Consider the following 15,902-nt stretch of genomic DNA (forward strand, 5'->3'; position numbering starts at 1 on the left):
GAATATCCAACTCCTTCCCATTCAAATCCTGAGACCCTTCCGATAACAGAGATGTGATATCTCAATGCTTATACCAAACCTGAGATCCTTCCTATAACATGAGATGTAATATCCAACTTCTTCCCATTCCAATCCTGAGACACTTAATATAGCATGAGATGTGATATCTCACTGCTTATACCAAACCTAAGACCCTTCCTATAGCATGAGATGTGATATCCAACTCCTTCCCATTCCAATCCTGAGACCCTTCCTATAGCATGAGATGAGATATCTCAATGCTTCTAATACCAAACCTGAGACTCTTCCTATAACATGAGATGGGATATCCAACTCCTTCCCATTCCAATTCTGAGACCCTTCCGATAGTAGAGATGTGATATCTCACTGCTTATACCAAACCCGAGACCCTTCCTATAGCATGAGATGTGATATCCAACTCCTTCCCATTCCAATCCTGAGACCCTTCCTATAGCATGGAATGTGATATCTCAATGCTTATACCAAACCTGAGACCCTTCATATAGCATGAGATGTGAAATCCAACTCCTTCCCATTACAATCCTGAGACCCTTCCTATAGCATGAGATGTGATGTCTCAATGCTTCTAATACCAAACCTGAGATCCTTCCTATAACATGAGATGTGATATCCAACTCCTTCCATTCCAATCCTGAGACCCTTCCTATAGCGTGAGATGTGATATCTCAATGCTTCTAATATCAATCTTGAGACCCTCCCTATAGCATGAGATGTGATATCCAAGTCCTTCCCATTCCAATCCTGAGACACTTCCTATAGCATGAGATGTGATATCTCAATGCTTCTAATACCAAACCTGAGACTCTTCCTATAACATGAGATGGGATATCCAACTCCTTCCCATTCCAATCCTGAGACCCTTCCAAAAGCAGAGATGTGATATCTCAATGCTTATACCAAACCTGAGACCCTTCCTATGGCATGAGATGTCATATACATATCCTTCCCATTCCAATCCTGAGACCCTTCCTATAGCATGAGTTGTGATATCTCAATGCTTATACCAAACCTGAGACCCTTCCTATAGCATGAGATGTGATATCCAAGTCCTTCCCATTTCAATCCTTAGACCCTTCCTATAGCATGCAATATGATATCTCAATGAATCTAATACCAAACCTGAGACTCTTCCTATAACATGAGATGGGATATCCAACTCCTTCCCATTCCAATCCTGAGACCCTTCCAAAAGCAGATATGTGATATCTCAATGCTTATACCAAACCTGAGACCCTTCCTATGGCATGAGATGTCATATACATATCCTTCCCATTCCAATCCTGAGACCCTTCCTATAGCATGAGATGTGATATCTCAATGCTTATACCAAACCTGAGACCCTTCCTATAGCATGAGATGTGATATCCAAGTCCTTCCCATTCCAATCCTTAGACCCTTCCTATAGCATGCAATATGATATCTCAATGATTCTAATAACAAACCTGAGACCCGTCCTATAACATGAGATGGGATATCCAACTCCTTCCCATTCCAATCCTGAGACCCTTCCGATAGCAGAGATGTGATATCTCAATGCTTATACCAAACCTGAGTCCCTTCCTACGGCATGAGATGTCATATACAACTCCTTCCCATTCCAATCCTGAGACCCTTCCTATAGCATGAGATGTGATATCTCAATGCTTATACCAAACCTGAGACCCTTCATATAGCATGAGATGTGATATCCAACTCCTTCCCATTCCAATCCTGAGACCCTTCCGATAGCAGAGATGTGATATCTCAATGCTTATACCAAACCTAAGACCCTTCCTACGGCATGAGATGTCATATACAACTCCTTCCCATTCCAATCCTGAGACCCTTCCCATAGCATGAGATGTGATATCTCAATGCTTATACCAAACCTGAGTCCCTTCCTATAGCATGAGATGTGATGTCTCAATGCTTCTAATACCAAACCTGAGATCCTTCCTATAACATGAGATGTGATATCCAACTCCTTCCATTCCAATCCTGAGACCCTTCCTATAGCATGAGATGTGATATCTCAATGCTTCTAATATCAAACTTGAGACCCTCCCTATAGCATGAGATGTGATATCCAATTCCTTCCCATTCCAATCCTGAGACACTTCCTATAGCATGAGATGTGATATCTCAATGCTTCTAATACCAAACCTGAGACTCTTCCTATAACATGAGATAGGATATCCAACTCCTTCCCATTCCAATCCTGAGACCCTTCCAAAAGCAGAGATGTGATATCTCAATGCTTATACCAAACCTGAGACCCTTCTTATGTCATGAGATGTCATATACATATCCTTCCCATTCCAATCCTGAGACACTTCCGATAGCAGAGATGTGATATCTCAATGCTTATACCAAACCTGAGACCCTTCCTATAACATGAGATGTGATATCCAACTCCTTCCCATTCCAAACCTGAGACCCTTCCTATAGCATATGTGATATCCAACTCCTTCCAATTCCAAACATGAGACCCTTCCCATAGCAAGAATGTAATATCCAACTCCTTCCCATTCCAATCCTGAGACAATTCCTATAGCATGAGATGTGATATCTCAATGCTTCTAATAGCAAACCTGAGATCCTTCCTATGACATGAGATGTGATATCCAATTCCTTCCCATTCCAAACCTGAGACCCTTCCTACAGCATGCGATGTGATATCTCAATGCTTCTAATACCAAACCTGAGACCAGTCCTATAACATGAGATGGGATATCCAACTCCTTCCTGTTCCAATCCTGAGACCCTTCCTATAGCATGAGATGTGATATCCAACTCCTTCCCATTCCAATCCTGAGACCCTTCCGATAGCATGAGATGTGATAACTCAATGCCTCTAATACCAAACCTGAGATCCTTCCTATAACATGTGATGTGATATTCAATTCCTTCCCCTTCCAAACCTGAGACCCTCCCTTTAGCATGAGATGTGATATCCAACTCCTTCCCATTCCAATCCTGAGACCCTTCCGATAGCATGAGATGTGATATCTCAATGCCTCTAATACCAAACCTGAGATCCTTCCTATAACATGTGATGTGATATTCAATTCCTTCCCCTTCCAAACCTGAGACACTCCCTTTAGCATGAGATGTGATATCCAACTCCTTCCCATTCCAATCCTGAGACCCTTATGATAGCATGAGATGTGATATCTCAATGCCTCTAATACCAAACCTGAGATACTTCCGATAGCATGAGATGTGATATCTCAATGCTTCTAATACCAAACCTGAGATTCTTCCTATAACATGAGATGTGATATCCAACTCCTTCCCATTCCAATCCTGAGACCCTTCTGATAGCATGAGATGTGATATCTCAATGCCTCTAATACCAAGCCTGAGATCCTACCTCTAGCATGAAATGTGATATCCAACTCCTTCCCTTTCCAAACCTGAGAGCCTACCTATAGCATGAGATGTGATATCCAAGTCCTTCCCATTCCAATCCTTAGACCCTTCCTATAGCATGCAATATGATATCTCAATGATTCTAATAACAAACCTGAGACCCGTCCTATAACATGAGATGGGATATCCAACTCCTTCCCATTCCAATCCTGAGACACTTCCGATAGCAGAGATGTGATATCTCAATGCTTATACCAAACCTGAGACCCTTCCTATAACATGAGATGTGATATCCAACTCCTTCCAATTCCAAACATGAGACCCTTCCCATAGCAAGAATGTAATATCCAACTCCTTCCCATTCCAATCCTGAGACCATTCCTATAGCATGAGATGTGATATCTCAATGCTTCTAATACCAAACCTGAGATCCTTCCTATGACATGAGATGTGATATCCAATTCCTTCCCATTCCAAACCTGAGACCCTTCCTACAGCATGCGATGTGATATCTCAATGCTTCTAATACCAAACCTGAGACCAGTCCTATAACATGAGATGGGATATCCAACTCCTTCCCGTTCCAATCCTGAGACACTTCCGATTGCAGAGATGTGATATCTCAATGCTTATACCAAACCTGAGACTCTTCCTATAACATGAGATGTGATATACAACTCCTTCCCGTTCCAAACCTGAGACCCTTCCTATAGCATGAGATGTGATATCCAACTCCTTCCCATTCTAATCCTGAGACCCTTCCGATAGCATGAGATGTGATATCTCAATGCCTCTAATATCAAACCTGAGATCCTTCCTATAACATGTGATGTGATATTCAATTCCTTCCCCTTCCAAACCTGAGACTCTCCCTTTAGCATGAGATGTGATATCCAACTCCTTCCCATTCCAATACTGAGACCCTTATGATAGCATGAGATGTGATATCTCAATGCCTCTAATACCAAACCTGAGATACTTCCGATAGCATGAGATGTGATATCTCAATGCTTCTAATACCAAACCTGAGATCCTTCCTATAACATGAGATGTGATATCCAACTCCTTCCCATTCCAATCCTGAGACCCTTCTGATAGCATGAGATGTGATATCTCAATGCCTCTAATACCAAACCTGAGATCCTACCTCTAAAATGAAATGTGATATCCAACTCCTTCCCTTTCCAAACCTGAGACCCTGCCTATAGCATGAGATGTGATATCCAAGTCCTTCCCATTCCAATCCTGAGACCCTTCCTATAGCATGAGATGTGATATCTCAATGTCTCGTCGTCGTATTGAGTCTGCAGCAGCAGAGTTGAGTAAAAGACGTCCCAAACGAAGGAACCCGCACAGTTTGTTACCACAGCAGGGCAATGGAGCGGCGGTGTGTATCTGAGCCAAATGTACACTACTCACTTCAGACCTGGGAACGCCAAGTGTACGAATCATGTGAGAGTGACAAGGACTCGATATACTACACAACCTGGCGGCGGTTACAGAGCAAGACTCCTGTGTAGGCTGGTCAGTCTGCTGGATGGCCCAGAGACGCTTCCGAAGGCTTACTAGCAGGAGATGGTGAAGATGCCGAGAATAGCTGTCCCCGCTATTCCAAGGGTCGAAGTACCAGTACAGGCCTTCTGGTTCGATGAAAGGTGAAAAGGGTTTCACAAGGCGACAGCAGTGCAGAGGAGCAGTCCTTCAGCGGGTCACCAGCGATTCCTCGGTTCAGCCTCTTGGTTGCAGGATACTTGGCTCCTGTATTCCTTCGTTCGTGAGAACTCAGGAGATCGACATGGTAGTGGTGTTTCCAGCCCCCTCTTATCCACGGTTCCCTTCGCGCCAAAACGGAGGGGACCCAATGGGAGATCCGCTCATCAACACTCACACCATTCGTGGACCTATCACGGACCACGGTGGTCCCAGGCATTCACACCACCCTAGACTCTCTGGCACCCAGGATGTGTATTGGGACCAGACATCCCAGCCCACATCCTGGAGGCACACACAAGACATGTAGAAGCCCGCGAAAGCATCTGTGTTTCACGGGAAAGTACATGCCCAAATAAGGAAGGCCCCAGGTCGGCTCGACCTGGGGAAGGTGAAGGGAGCAAGATGGTCAGCGGACAGGACAAAGGAGCCTCGTGGTCTGGCCATTTTGGGCTCTAGGCCACCATTTTGGGTTAAGCGCGAGAAACGCGCTTAGAACGCCAAAAGGAGCTCAAAACACAATAAACGATCGCTGCCACCATTCCCGTCCGTGAATCACTTGCACCGATCAGTTACAATCCTGGAAGAGTATCTAGGGCCTGTAGAAGGCTAGAGACCCAAGAGAGCAGTAACTTATCTTACAGTGCCCTCTTGTGTCATGTTGCACGAAAGCCGCAACATGATAAAAGAAACTACGGAAACGAGCGTTTCCTGGTACTGACTGTCTTAAGGGCATGACAGTTTCCCCGTAAGAAAGGAGCGAAAGCCCAGAGGAGTGCGGCAGAAGGCTGCACTTCTCTGGCAAAGTCGAGAACAAGGTGAAAAACAACAGCAAAAATTTTAGGGGTTGCCACATGGAAGGAAAATTACCTACAATTACGAAATCTTTCCTAACACTCACCCCTCCCAGACTATGGACAGGGGGAACTAATCCACCCCTGGATGAGTCTCTTGTTCAGGTTGGTTAAACATTCTGCACAACCCATCAGCATTGCTATGTTGGACACCTGGTCTATGCTCAATAGTGAAGTCGAAGCCTTGTAGACTTATGGACCACCTAAGCAACTTTGGATTCTCCCCCTTCATGTTTATTAGCCACTTTAAGGGCTTATGGTCAGTTTGCACAGTGAAGTGGGTCCCATAGAGGTAGGGCCTCAGCTTCCTTAGGGCCCACACAACAGAGAAACATTCTTTCTGTACCGTGGACCATCTGAGCTCTCTGTCCTTAAACTGGTGACTAATAAAACCAATAGGGTGTTCCTTACCCTTCTCATCTACTTGCGATAGTACAGCTCCTATCCCAGTGTCAGAGGCGTCCGTCTGCACGATAAAAGGTCTTTGATAATCAGGGGCCCTGAGGACAGGGGCCTGGCACAAGGAGTCTTTTAAGCCATTGAAGGCCTTCTCACACTCGTCGGTCCAAGTTACCTTCTTGGGTTTCTTCAGAGTTGTGAGGGCAGTCAGAGGGGCAGCTATGGTGCCATAGTCTGCCACAAAATTGCGGTAATACCCCGTGAGTCCTAAGAAGGCTCTCACTTGGGTTTGTGTAGTGGGGTAGGCCAGTCTTGTACTGCTTGTACTTTACTGGGTAGAGGCTGTATCCTCCCTCCACCTACTTCATGTCCAAGGTAAAACACTGAGCTTTGTCCAATCTGGCATTTACTAGCCTTTATGGTCAAGTGTGCTTTCTGAAGAGCCTGGAGCACAATCCCGAGGTGTTTCACATGGTCTTCCCAGGTGGCACTGAAAACTGCTATATCGTCCAGATATGCAAGACAGAATTCGTCCAACCCATTCAAAACATGATGCACAAGCCTCTGGAAAGTGGCAGGTGCATTCTTCAACCCGAACGGCATTACCCGGAATTGGTAAAGGCCGTCTGGAGTAGAAAACGCTGTCTTCTCCTTGGCATGTTCTGCTAAAGCTATTTGCCAATAGCCAGCAGTGAGGTCAAACGTGCTGAGGTACTTGGAGGCACCCAAAGTATCCACCAGCTCATCTGTTCGAGGCAAGGGGTGTGCATCTGTCTTGGTGACAGCATTCAAAGCCCTGTAATCCACCAGAACCTCAATTCAGAAGTGCCTGCCTTTGGAACGAAAACCACAGGGCTGGACCAAGGACTACTAGAGGGTTCAATCACCCCAAGGTCTAACATCTTGTTGACCTCGGTCTTAATATAAGACCGTACTTTGTCTGACATCCTGTATCCCCTACTTTTGGTAGGTACACTGTCTCCTGTGTCTATGTTATGTTTGCACCAAGGTGTCAAACCAGGCGACTGTGAAAACAGGGGGGAAAACTGCCTAAGCAAACTTTTCACCTCAGCCTGCTGATCAGAAGTCAGGTGAGGGGCCCCTCGGACTCCCTCAAAGAAGCTATCTGAAGGACCGCTTTGGAACAGGTCGGGGAGAGGTTCAGACTCCTCTTCCTCAACATCTGAAGCCAGTAACAGTGCTGCGATTTCGACTCTTGGGACGAAAGCCTTCAGCCTATTCACGTGAAACACTTTTGGAGCCTGTCCAGGCCTTCCAAGGTCCACTAAATAGTTAACCTCACCCAGGGGCTCCACCACTGTGTAAGAGCCTGACCATTTGTCCTGTAAAGCTCAAGGCCTTATGGGATTCATGATCAGGACTTGCTGACCAGGTGTAAAGTTGATGAGGGAAGCTTTCTGGTCGTAGCAATGTTTCACCAGTGCTTGTCCTGCCTTCAATTTATCACTAGCCAAGCCCATCAGAAGTACCATCCGTTTTCTGAGCCCTAGCACATAATCAACTACGTTGGTAGTAACAGGGGGAGTGGGCATCTCCCATCCCTCTTTGACTATGGCTAAGGGTCTGTTAGGAGGTGTTTAGACTTACATCAATGTGTTTATACTTACATCATTTCAGCTGCTGCCATGTAACCTAGTTACCAAAGAATCTTTGTTGTTATGATTAAGCAAGGGTTCCAGATTCGAGCAGCAGAGAGAGGATTGAGACCAGGAGGACAGCCCACAGCTGGGGGCCTTTCTCTTGGATGAACTAACTAAATAAATCCTCACTAAAGACAAGGATTGCAGTGAAGTGTGGTCATTTACTTATTAACATTGGCGACGAGGATTGGGCCAAGGAGAAAAGGCCCCCAGCAGCAGCAATATTGATTACAGTTTGGATGCAACCGGACGGAGCGGCACACTACATGTGTAATAGCCGGCGAGAAACACGGCCGTTATCCTGGAGCGGAGTACGAATTTTGAGGAAAAAGTCAGTGCCTGGGAGTGAAGTGAACCACGAAGGAATCCTGGAGCAGAGCACGAATACTGAGGAGGTTGATTTGTGGTTTGTGATTTGCAACTACGAGAGACTGCGCTGACAACACCAGCAGAGGTCCCACCTGAGGTCACTCACTATTTGGATTGCCATTACCTTAATTACTCACTGTCTTGCCGTTACACACACGGCTGCGGCTTGCAGTTGTTTATCTTTGAATGGAACCCGGCTGTCAGGTGAACGAATAGTCGACCAAGCGAGCGAGGAATTCTTGGAATGTTGCAGCCTGGGGCCTTTCTCTTGGATGAACTAACTAAATAAATCCTCACTAAAGACAAGGATTGCAGTGAAGTGTGGTCATTTACTTATTAACAGGGTCCCCGTACAGGATGACCAAACAGAAGTTTGAAGGGGCTGAAGCCAACACCCTCCTGTGGTACCTCTCGGTAGGCAAACAGTAAGCATGGTAAAAGAAGATCCCATTGTCTTCTCTGAAGCTTCTCCAGAGCCCCAATCATGCTTTTTAACGTTCTGTTGAAACGTTCCACCAGACCATTGGTCTGGGGGTGGTATGCAGAAGAGAACTTGTAGGTGACCCCACATTCTTTCCACCTAGCCTGCATATACTTTGACATAAAGTTACTGCCACAATCTGACACAACTTCTTTAGGGAAGCCAACCCTAGTAAATATGCCAAGTAAAGCTTTTGCAACTGACTTGGCAGTTACATTTTTCAATGGGATGGCCTCAGGATATCTGGTTGCATGGTTGACCAGCACCAGGATAAACCTATTGCCCGAGGATGTTTGCGGGTCAAGGGGACCAACGATGTCGATCCCTACCCTTTCAAATGGTACCCCCACAACTGGGAGCGGTACCAACGGAGCTTGGATTGTCGAGCCAACCTTACCAGATAACTGGCAGGAGGCACAACTCCTGCAGTGACTTTCTACTTGCACCCCCATCTTGGGCCAGTAGAAGTGCATGGATAACCTTTGCTTGCTCCTCTTAATACCAAGGTGACCAGCAAGGAGCACTTCATGCGCCAACTGCAGGAGGAAGGGCCTAACAGCAAGGGGAACCACCAACCTCCTATGGTCTCCTTCTGTAGACTCTGTGGGCTCACTATACAGGAGTCCACCTTCCCAATAAATCCTATGCGTCCCAGGAGGTTCACCCTCAAGCTGGGAGCAGGCCTGTCTCCTTAGGCCTTCCAGAGATGGGCACTCACGTTGGCCTTTACTGAATTCGTCCCTATCAGGACCTCCTTCAACTAACAAGTCTTTTAGTTCAGGATGGTCGTTGGGGTCAAATACTTCAGGCATCGCCACCTCCTCGTCAGGCCCGGGCGATTGACCAACTTCCTCCACCGCAGTGGTAGGCGAGCTCGGGGGAATATTCTCTTTCCCTCGTCTTGACTTGTTGACTCCTTTCGCCTTGGGTTTCCCCTTCGGCTGGGGCGGCGTATTGGTCTTGGCCAATGCTGCCCGTGCTTGAGACTGTGTGTAGGGTCTTTCGGCAGTGTCTCCTACGAGCCCTAAAGCTCTGAGATCATTACCTAACAAGACCTTTCCCGGGACGTTTCTCTGAATGCTCACTGGAATCCTGACTGCTGTACCATTTAAAGTAAGATTTACAGGTATTACTGGGAACATACGGAGTGGGCCGTCAGCCAACTTAGTGGGCATCAGAGTAGCTCTGGCAACTTCCTCTGAGTCTACCAAGGTAGAATCCACTACAGTTCGACTGCACCCACTATCCCTAAGAGCTGGAGTATCTACTCCATTGATCAGCACACTGTCTTAAAGTAGTGCTTGGTATTATCTGTAATCCTAGCATAAGCCTCTGCGACTTTAGGATCCCAGGAACCCAGGGAAACTAAAACTACCTCAGCCTCTATCCCGCTGGGAAATGAGTCTGAGGAGAAGGATGCTCCTGTAATCTCTTCTTCCTCGTAGGAGGAGAAGGCCAGATTAGCGGAGTGGACCCCCAAAGGTCAAACCTTACACCGGGGATCCCCCTTCACGTGGTCAGTTGCTCCACAAGCAAAACAAGATCCATTGGGTCTGTTTACATAGGGAGGCTTATTGTAACCAGAGTTCTGTTTCGGAGGCTGACCTCCACTACCCTGTGAGTTCTCTTGTGTCTTACCCTTATTTTTCTTTTTGTGGCCCTTTTGAGAAGAAGATTTATCAGATTCTCCACCCTCCTTATCTTTGGACTTTTTCCCTTCCTCCTGCTTACCAGGATGAGTTTTGTCCTTATGGGACACTCGATGTGACACCCATAAGTCTGCTGCAATGGCCAGCTTCTTAGGATCTATCTCCTTCGAATCGGCCAAATGCTGCTTAAGCTCCGGGGAAGAAGATGCAAAAATGTGTTCCAGCATGACAAGATGTATCATGCCTTTGAAGGTAGAAACCTTATAACCTTCGACCCAGCCAGTTAAGTTTTTCAAGGATTCAGTGACATAAGATACCCAAGTACCACCTTCCTTTTTCTTATACTCTATGAATCGTTTCAAATATTGGGCCGGAGTCTTCCCAAACTTTAAAATGAGAGTTTGCTTTAACATTGCGAAATCAGCTTGCTCAGCCTTCGACATTTCCATAATGGCACTACAGCCAGAATGGGGCAGTCTGCTGAGTAACCAGGCAATCTTATCAGCATTGTCAACTTGTTGAACTTCGCATGCATACTCAAACGCATTCATCCAGTCCATAATGTCATTCCTTTCCTCATACACAATGACCAGATCTTTCGGAAACCGTGGATGAGAGGAGGCCCCAGACCCATGTCCAGGACCCTTGGACCCATTTGCAACCTGAAGCTTGGCCAGTTCCAACTGGTGATCCCTGTCTTTCTGTTTTTCTGACTGTTCGATTTTTAGTTTGGCTATGCTGAATTCAAGCTCCTTCTGCCTAAACCGCAGCTCTTGCTTCTTGAATTCAAGCATAGCCTCCCCATCAACACTGGCAGAGGAAACATTAGACATCTCATCCTCCCTGTCCTCGTGGTCGCGGTGGATCAGTGCAGCGGCAGAACCGTCGGTTCTACCAGTGAGAGCAGCCCCACCTCCTTCCGCACTGTCCTCAGAAGTTATAGCGTCAAGCTGCGCTTCTTGCCACGCCACGATTCTTTTGATCATATCCAATTTCGTGCCTTGAGAGGAAACACCTCTCTCCGCACACATTTTTTTCAATGTTTCTGATTTGGAAGCATTTAAAGTTAACAAGGTATTTGTTTCCATACTGTTAGATAGGACTATGGCCTTTTTAAAGTTATACTACAACAATTCACTACATGTCCTGGTAGGAATAACTTGAAATGCCTTAGTTCGTGCGCAACACTGGATACCTTCAGTCGTATCCCACCGCTGTACACCAATTTGTTAAGACGGATTTCTGAACTCTGTCCTGGTGGCGCAGAAGTTCAGAAGGCCAACCTAATTACTTGGAACAGGGTAACCTCTGGACAAGCCAGACCAATCAAGGTAGCGATCGCGGCGGTCAAGACTAGGTCTCAAGAGGGGTGAGGGTGACTGAAAGCCTGCAATGAGCACACAAAGCAAGGACACTTACAAACTACTCCAAACAGGTGCTATATTAAAAATATATATACATTTATTCCAAGGCCTTTAAAACAATGACCGTAGCGAGAAATCACAATACAACTCTAGTAAACCAACACATACCATACCAATACAATATATATACAAATACAAACAAGTCTCAAGCGTTAGATGCACGAAATGTGTAGTCCACCTAAAAGGGAAGGAAAACAGGCAGTGTGAAATAATGCTTAGACCCAGTCCGCCTTCAGAGGCACCTAACTAAAAGGAAGTCCGAGCCCTACGAAGAGTGGAGCCTTGTACTCAAAAGTACCTGCACACGCTGGTGCCAACGGGCAAAAGGGGATTCTCTTCGAGGGAGATCAGGCAGTTCAGTTTAGTGCACAAACGAAGAACAACAGTGTTCCGCGACTCAAGCGCAGCCTCCACTGTGGGCAGAAGCAGAGCGCGAGTACGGAAAGGCGTGCTGTTTTGACACAGCGGGGAAAAGCTATGGGCTCCTGCAGGAGGGCGACCAGTTCATAGCTATGCTACTCACCGGACCCCGATGCAAGCAGACCCAGGCTTCTCCACGTCAGTTTCAGTCGCTGGCAGGTTCAGAAGAGCAGGGGACGTCTCGTCGTCGTGTTGAGTCTGCAGCAGCAGAGTTGAGTAAAAGACGTCCCAAACGAAGGAACCCGCACAGTTTGTTACCACAGCAGGGCAACGGAGCGGCCGTGTGTATCTGAGCCAAATGTACACTACTCACTTCAGACCTGGGAACGCCAAGTGTACGAATCGTGTGAGAGTGACAAGGACTCGATATACTACACAACCTGGTGGCGGTTACAGAGCAAGACTCCTGTGTAGGCTGGTCAGTCTGCTGGATGGCCCAGAGACGCTTCCGAAGGCTTACTAGCAGGAGATGGTGAAGATGCCGAGAATAGCTGTCCCCGCTATTCCAAGGGTCGAAGTACTAGTACAGGCCTTCTGGTTCGATCAAAGGTGAAAAGGGTTTCACAAGGCGACAGCAGTGCAGAGGAGCAGTCCTCCTTCAGCGGGTCACCAGCGATTCCTCGGTTCAGCCTCTTGGTTGCAGGATACTTGGCTCCTGTATTCCTTTGTTCGTGAGAACTCAGGAGATCGACATGGTAGTGGTGTTTCCAGCCCCCTCTTATCCACGGTTCCCTTCGTGCCAAAACGGTGGGGACCCAATGGGAGATCCGCTCATCAACACTCACACCATTCGTGGACCTATCACGGACCACGGTGGTCCCAGGCATTCACACGGGACCAGACATCCCAGCCCACATACTGGAGGCACACACAAGACATGTAGAAGCCCGCGAAAGCATCCGTGTTTCGCGGGAAAGTACATGCCCAAATAAGGAAGGCCCCGGGTCGGCTCGACCTGGGGAAGGTGAAGGGAGCAAGACGGTCAGCGGACAGGACAAAGGAGCCTCGTGGTCTGGCCATTTTGGGAGCCAGGCCACCATTTTGGGTTAAGTGCGAGAAACGTGCTTAGAACGCCAAAAGGAGCTCAAAACACAAGAAACGATCGCTGCCACCATTCCCGTCCGTGAATCACTTGCACCGATCAGTTACAATCCTGAAAGAGTATCTAGGGCCTGTAGAAGGCTAGAATCCCAAGAGAGCAGCAACTTAGCTTACAGTGCCCTCTTGTGTCATGTTGCACGAAAGCCGCAACATGATAAAAGAAACTACGGAAAACAGCGTTTCCCGGTACTGACTGTCTTAAGGGCATGTCAGTTTCCCCGTAAGAAAGGAGCGAAATCCCAGAGGAGTGCGGCAGAAGGCTGCACTTCTCTGGCAAAGTCGAGAACAAGGTGAAAAACAACAGCAAAAAGTTTAGGGGTTGCCACATGGAAGGAAAATTACCTACAATTATTAAATCTTTCCTAACAGATATCACATCTCATGTTATAGGAAGAGTTTCAGGTTTGGTATAATCATTGAGATATCACATCTCTGCAATCGGAAGTGTCTCAGGATTGGGATGGGAAGGAGTTGGATATCCCATCTCATGTTATAGGACGGGTCTCAGGATTGTTATTAGAATCATTGAGATATCATATTGCATGCTGTAGGAAGGGTCTAAGGATTGGAATGGGAAGGACTTGGATATCACATCTCATGCTATGGATAGGCTCTCAGGTTTGGAAAGGGAAGGAGTTGGATATCACATTTCATGTTAGAGGAAGGATCTCAGGTTTGGTATTAGAGGCATTGAGATATCACATCTCATGCTATAGGAAGGGTCTCAGGATTGGAATGGGAAGGAGTTGGATATCACATCTCATGCTATAGGAAGGGTCTCAGGTTTGGTATAAGCATTGAGATATCACATCTCATGCTATAGGAAGGGTCTCAGGATTGGAATGGAAGGAGTTGGATATCACATCTCATGTTAAACGAAGGATCTCAGGTTTGGTATTAGAAGCATTGAGATATCACATCTCATGCTATAGGAAGGGTCTCAGGATTGGAATGGGAAGGAGTTGGATATCACATCTCATGCTATAGGAAGGGTCTCAGGTTTGGTATAAGCATTGAGATATCACATCTCATGCTATCGGAAGGGTCTCAGGATTGGAATGGGAAGGAGTTGTATATGACATCTCAAGCCATAGGAAGGGTCTCAGGTTTCGTATAAGCTTTGAGATATCACATCTCTGCTATCGGAAGGGTCTCAGGATTGGAATGGGAAGGAGTTGGATATCCCATCTCATGTTATAGGAAGAGTCTCAGGTTTGGTATTAGAAGCATTGAGATATCACATCTCATGCTATAGGAAGTGTCTCAGGATTGGAATGGGAAGGACTTGGATATCACATCTCATGCTATAGGGAAGGTCTCAAGTTTGATATTAGAAGCATTGAGATATCACATCTCATGCTATAGGAAGGGTCTCAGGATTGGAATGGGAAGGAGTAGGATATCACATCTCATGCTATAGGAAGGATCTCAGGTTTGGTATAAGCATTGCGATATCACATCTCTTCTATCGGAAGGGTCTCAGGATTGGAATGGGAAGGAGTTGGATATTCCCATCTCATGTTATAGGAAGGGTCTCAGGTTTGGTATTAGAAGCATTGAGATATCACATCTCATGCTATAGGAAGGGTCTCAGGATTGGAATGGGAAGGACTTGGATATCACATCTCATGCTATAGGGAGGGTCTCAAGTTTGATATTAGAAGCATTGAGATATCACATCTCATGATATCGGAAGGGTCTCAGGATTGGAATGGGAAGGAGTTGGATATCAAATCTCATGATAAAGGAAGGGTCTAAGGTTGGGAAGGGGAAGGATTTGGATATCACATCTCATGTTATAGGACGGGTCTCAGGTTTGGTATTAGAAGCACTGAGATATCAAGTCTCATGGTATAGGAAGGGTCTCAGAATTGGAATGAGAAGGAGTTGGATATCACATCTCAAGCTATAGGAAGGGTCTCAGGATTGGAATGGGAAGGAGTTTGATATCACATCTCATGCAATAGTATGGGTCTCAGGTTTGGTATAAGCATTGGGATATCACATCTCATGCTATCGGAAGGGTATCAGGATTGGAATTCCAAGGAGTTGGATATCCCATCTCATGCTATAGGAAGGGTCTCAGGTTGGAATGGGAAGGAGTTGGATATCACATCTCATGTTATAGGAAGGGTCTCAGGATTGGAATGGGAAGGACTTGGATATCACATCTCATGCTATAGGAAGGCTCTCAGGTTTGGAAGGGGAAAGAGTTGGATATCACATTTCATGTTAGAGGTAGGATCTCAGGTTTGGTATTAGAGGCATTGAGATATCACATCTCATGCTATCAGAAGGGTCTCAGGATTGGAATGGGAAGGAGTTGGATATCACATCTCATGCTAAAGGGAGGGTCTCAGGTTTGGAAGGGGAAGGATTTGGATATCACATCTCATGTTATAGGAAGGATCTCAGGTTTGGTATTAGAAGCATTTAGATAT

The sequence above is a fragment of the Ambystoma mexicanum genome, chromosome 7p (assembly GCF_040938575.1).
Source record: "Ambystoma mexicanum isolate Mex_15411 chromosome 7p, UKY_AmexF1_1, whole genome shotgun sequence".
Lineage (NCBI taxonomy): Eukaryota > Metazoa > Chordata > Amphibia > Caudata > Ambystomatidae > Ambystoma > Ambystoma mexicanum.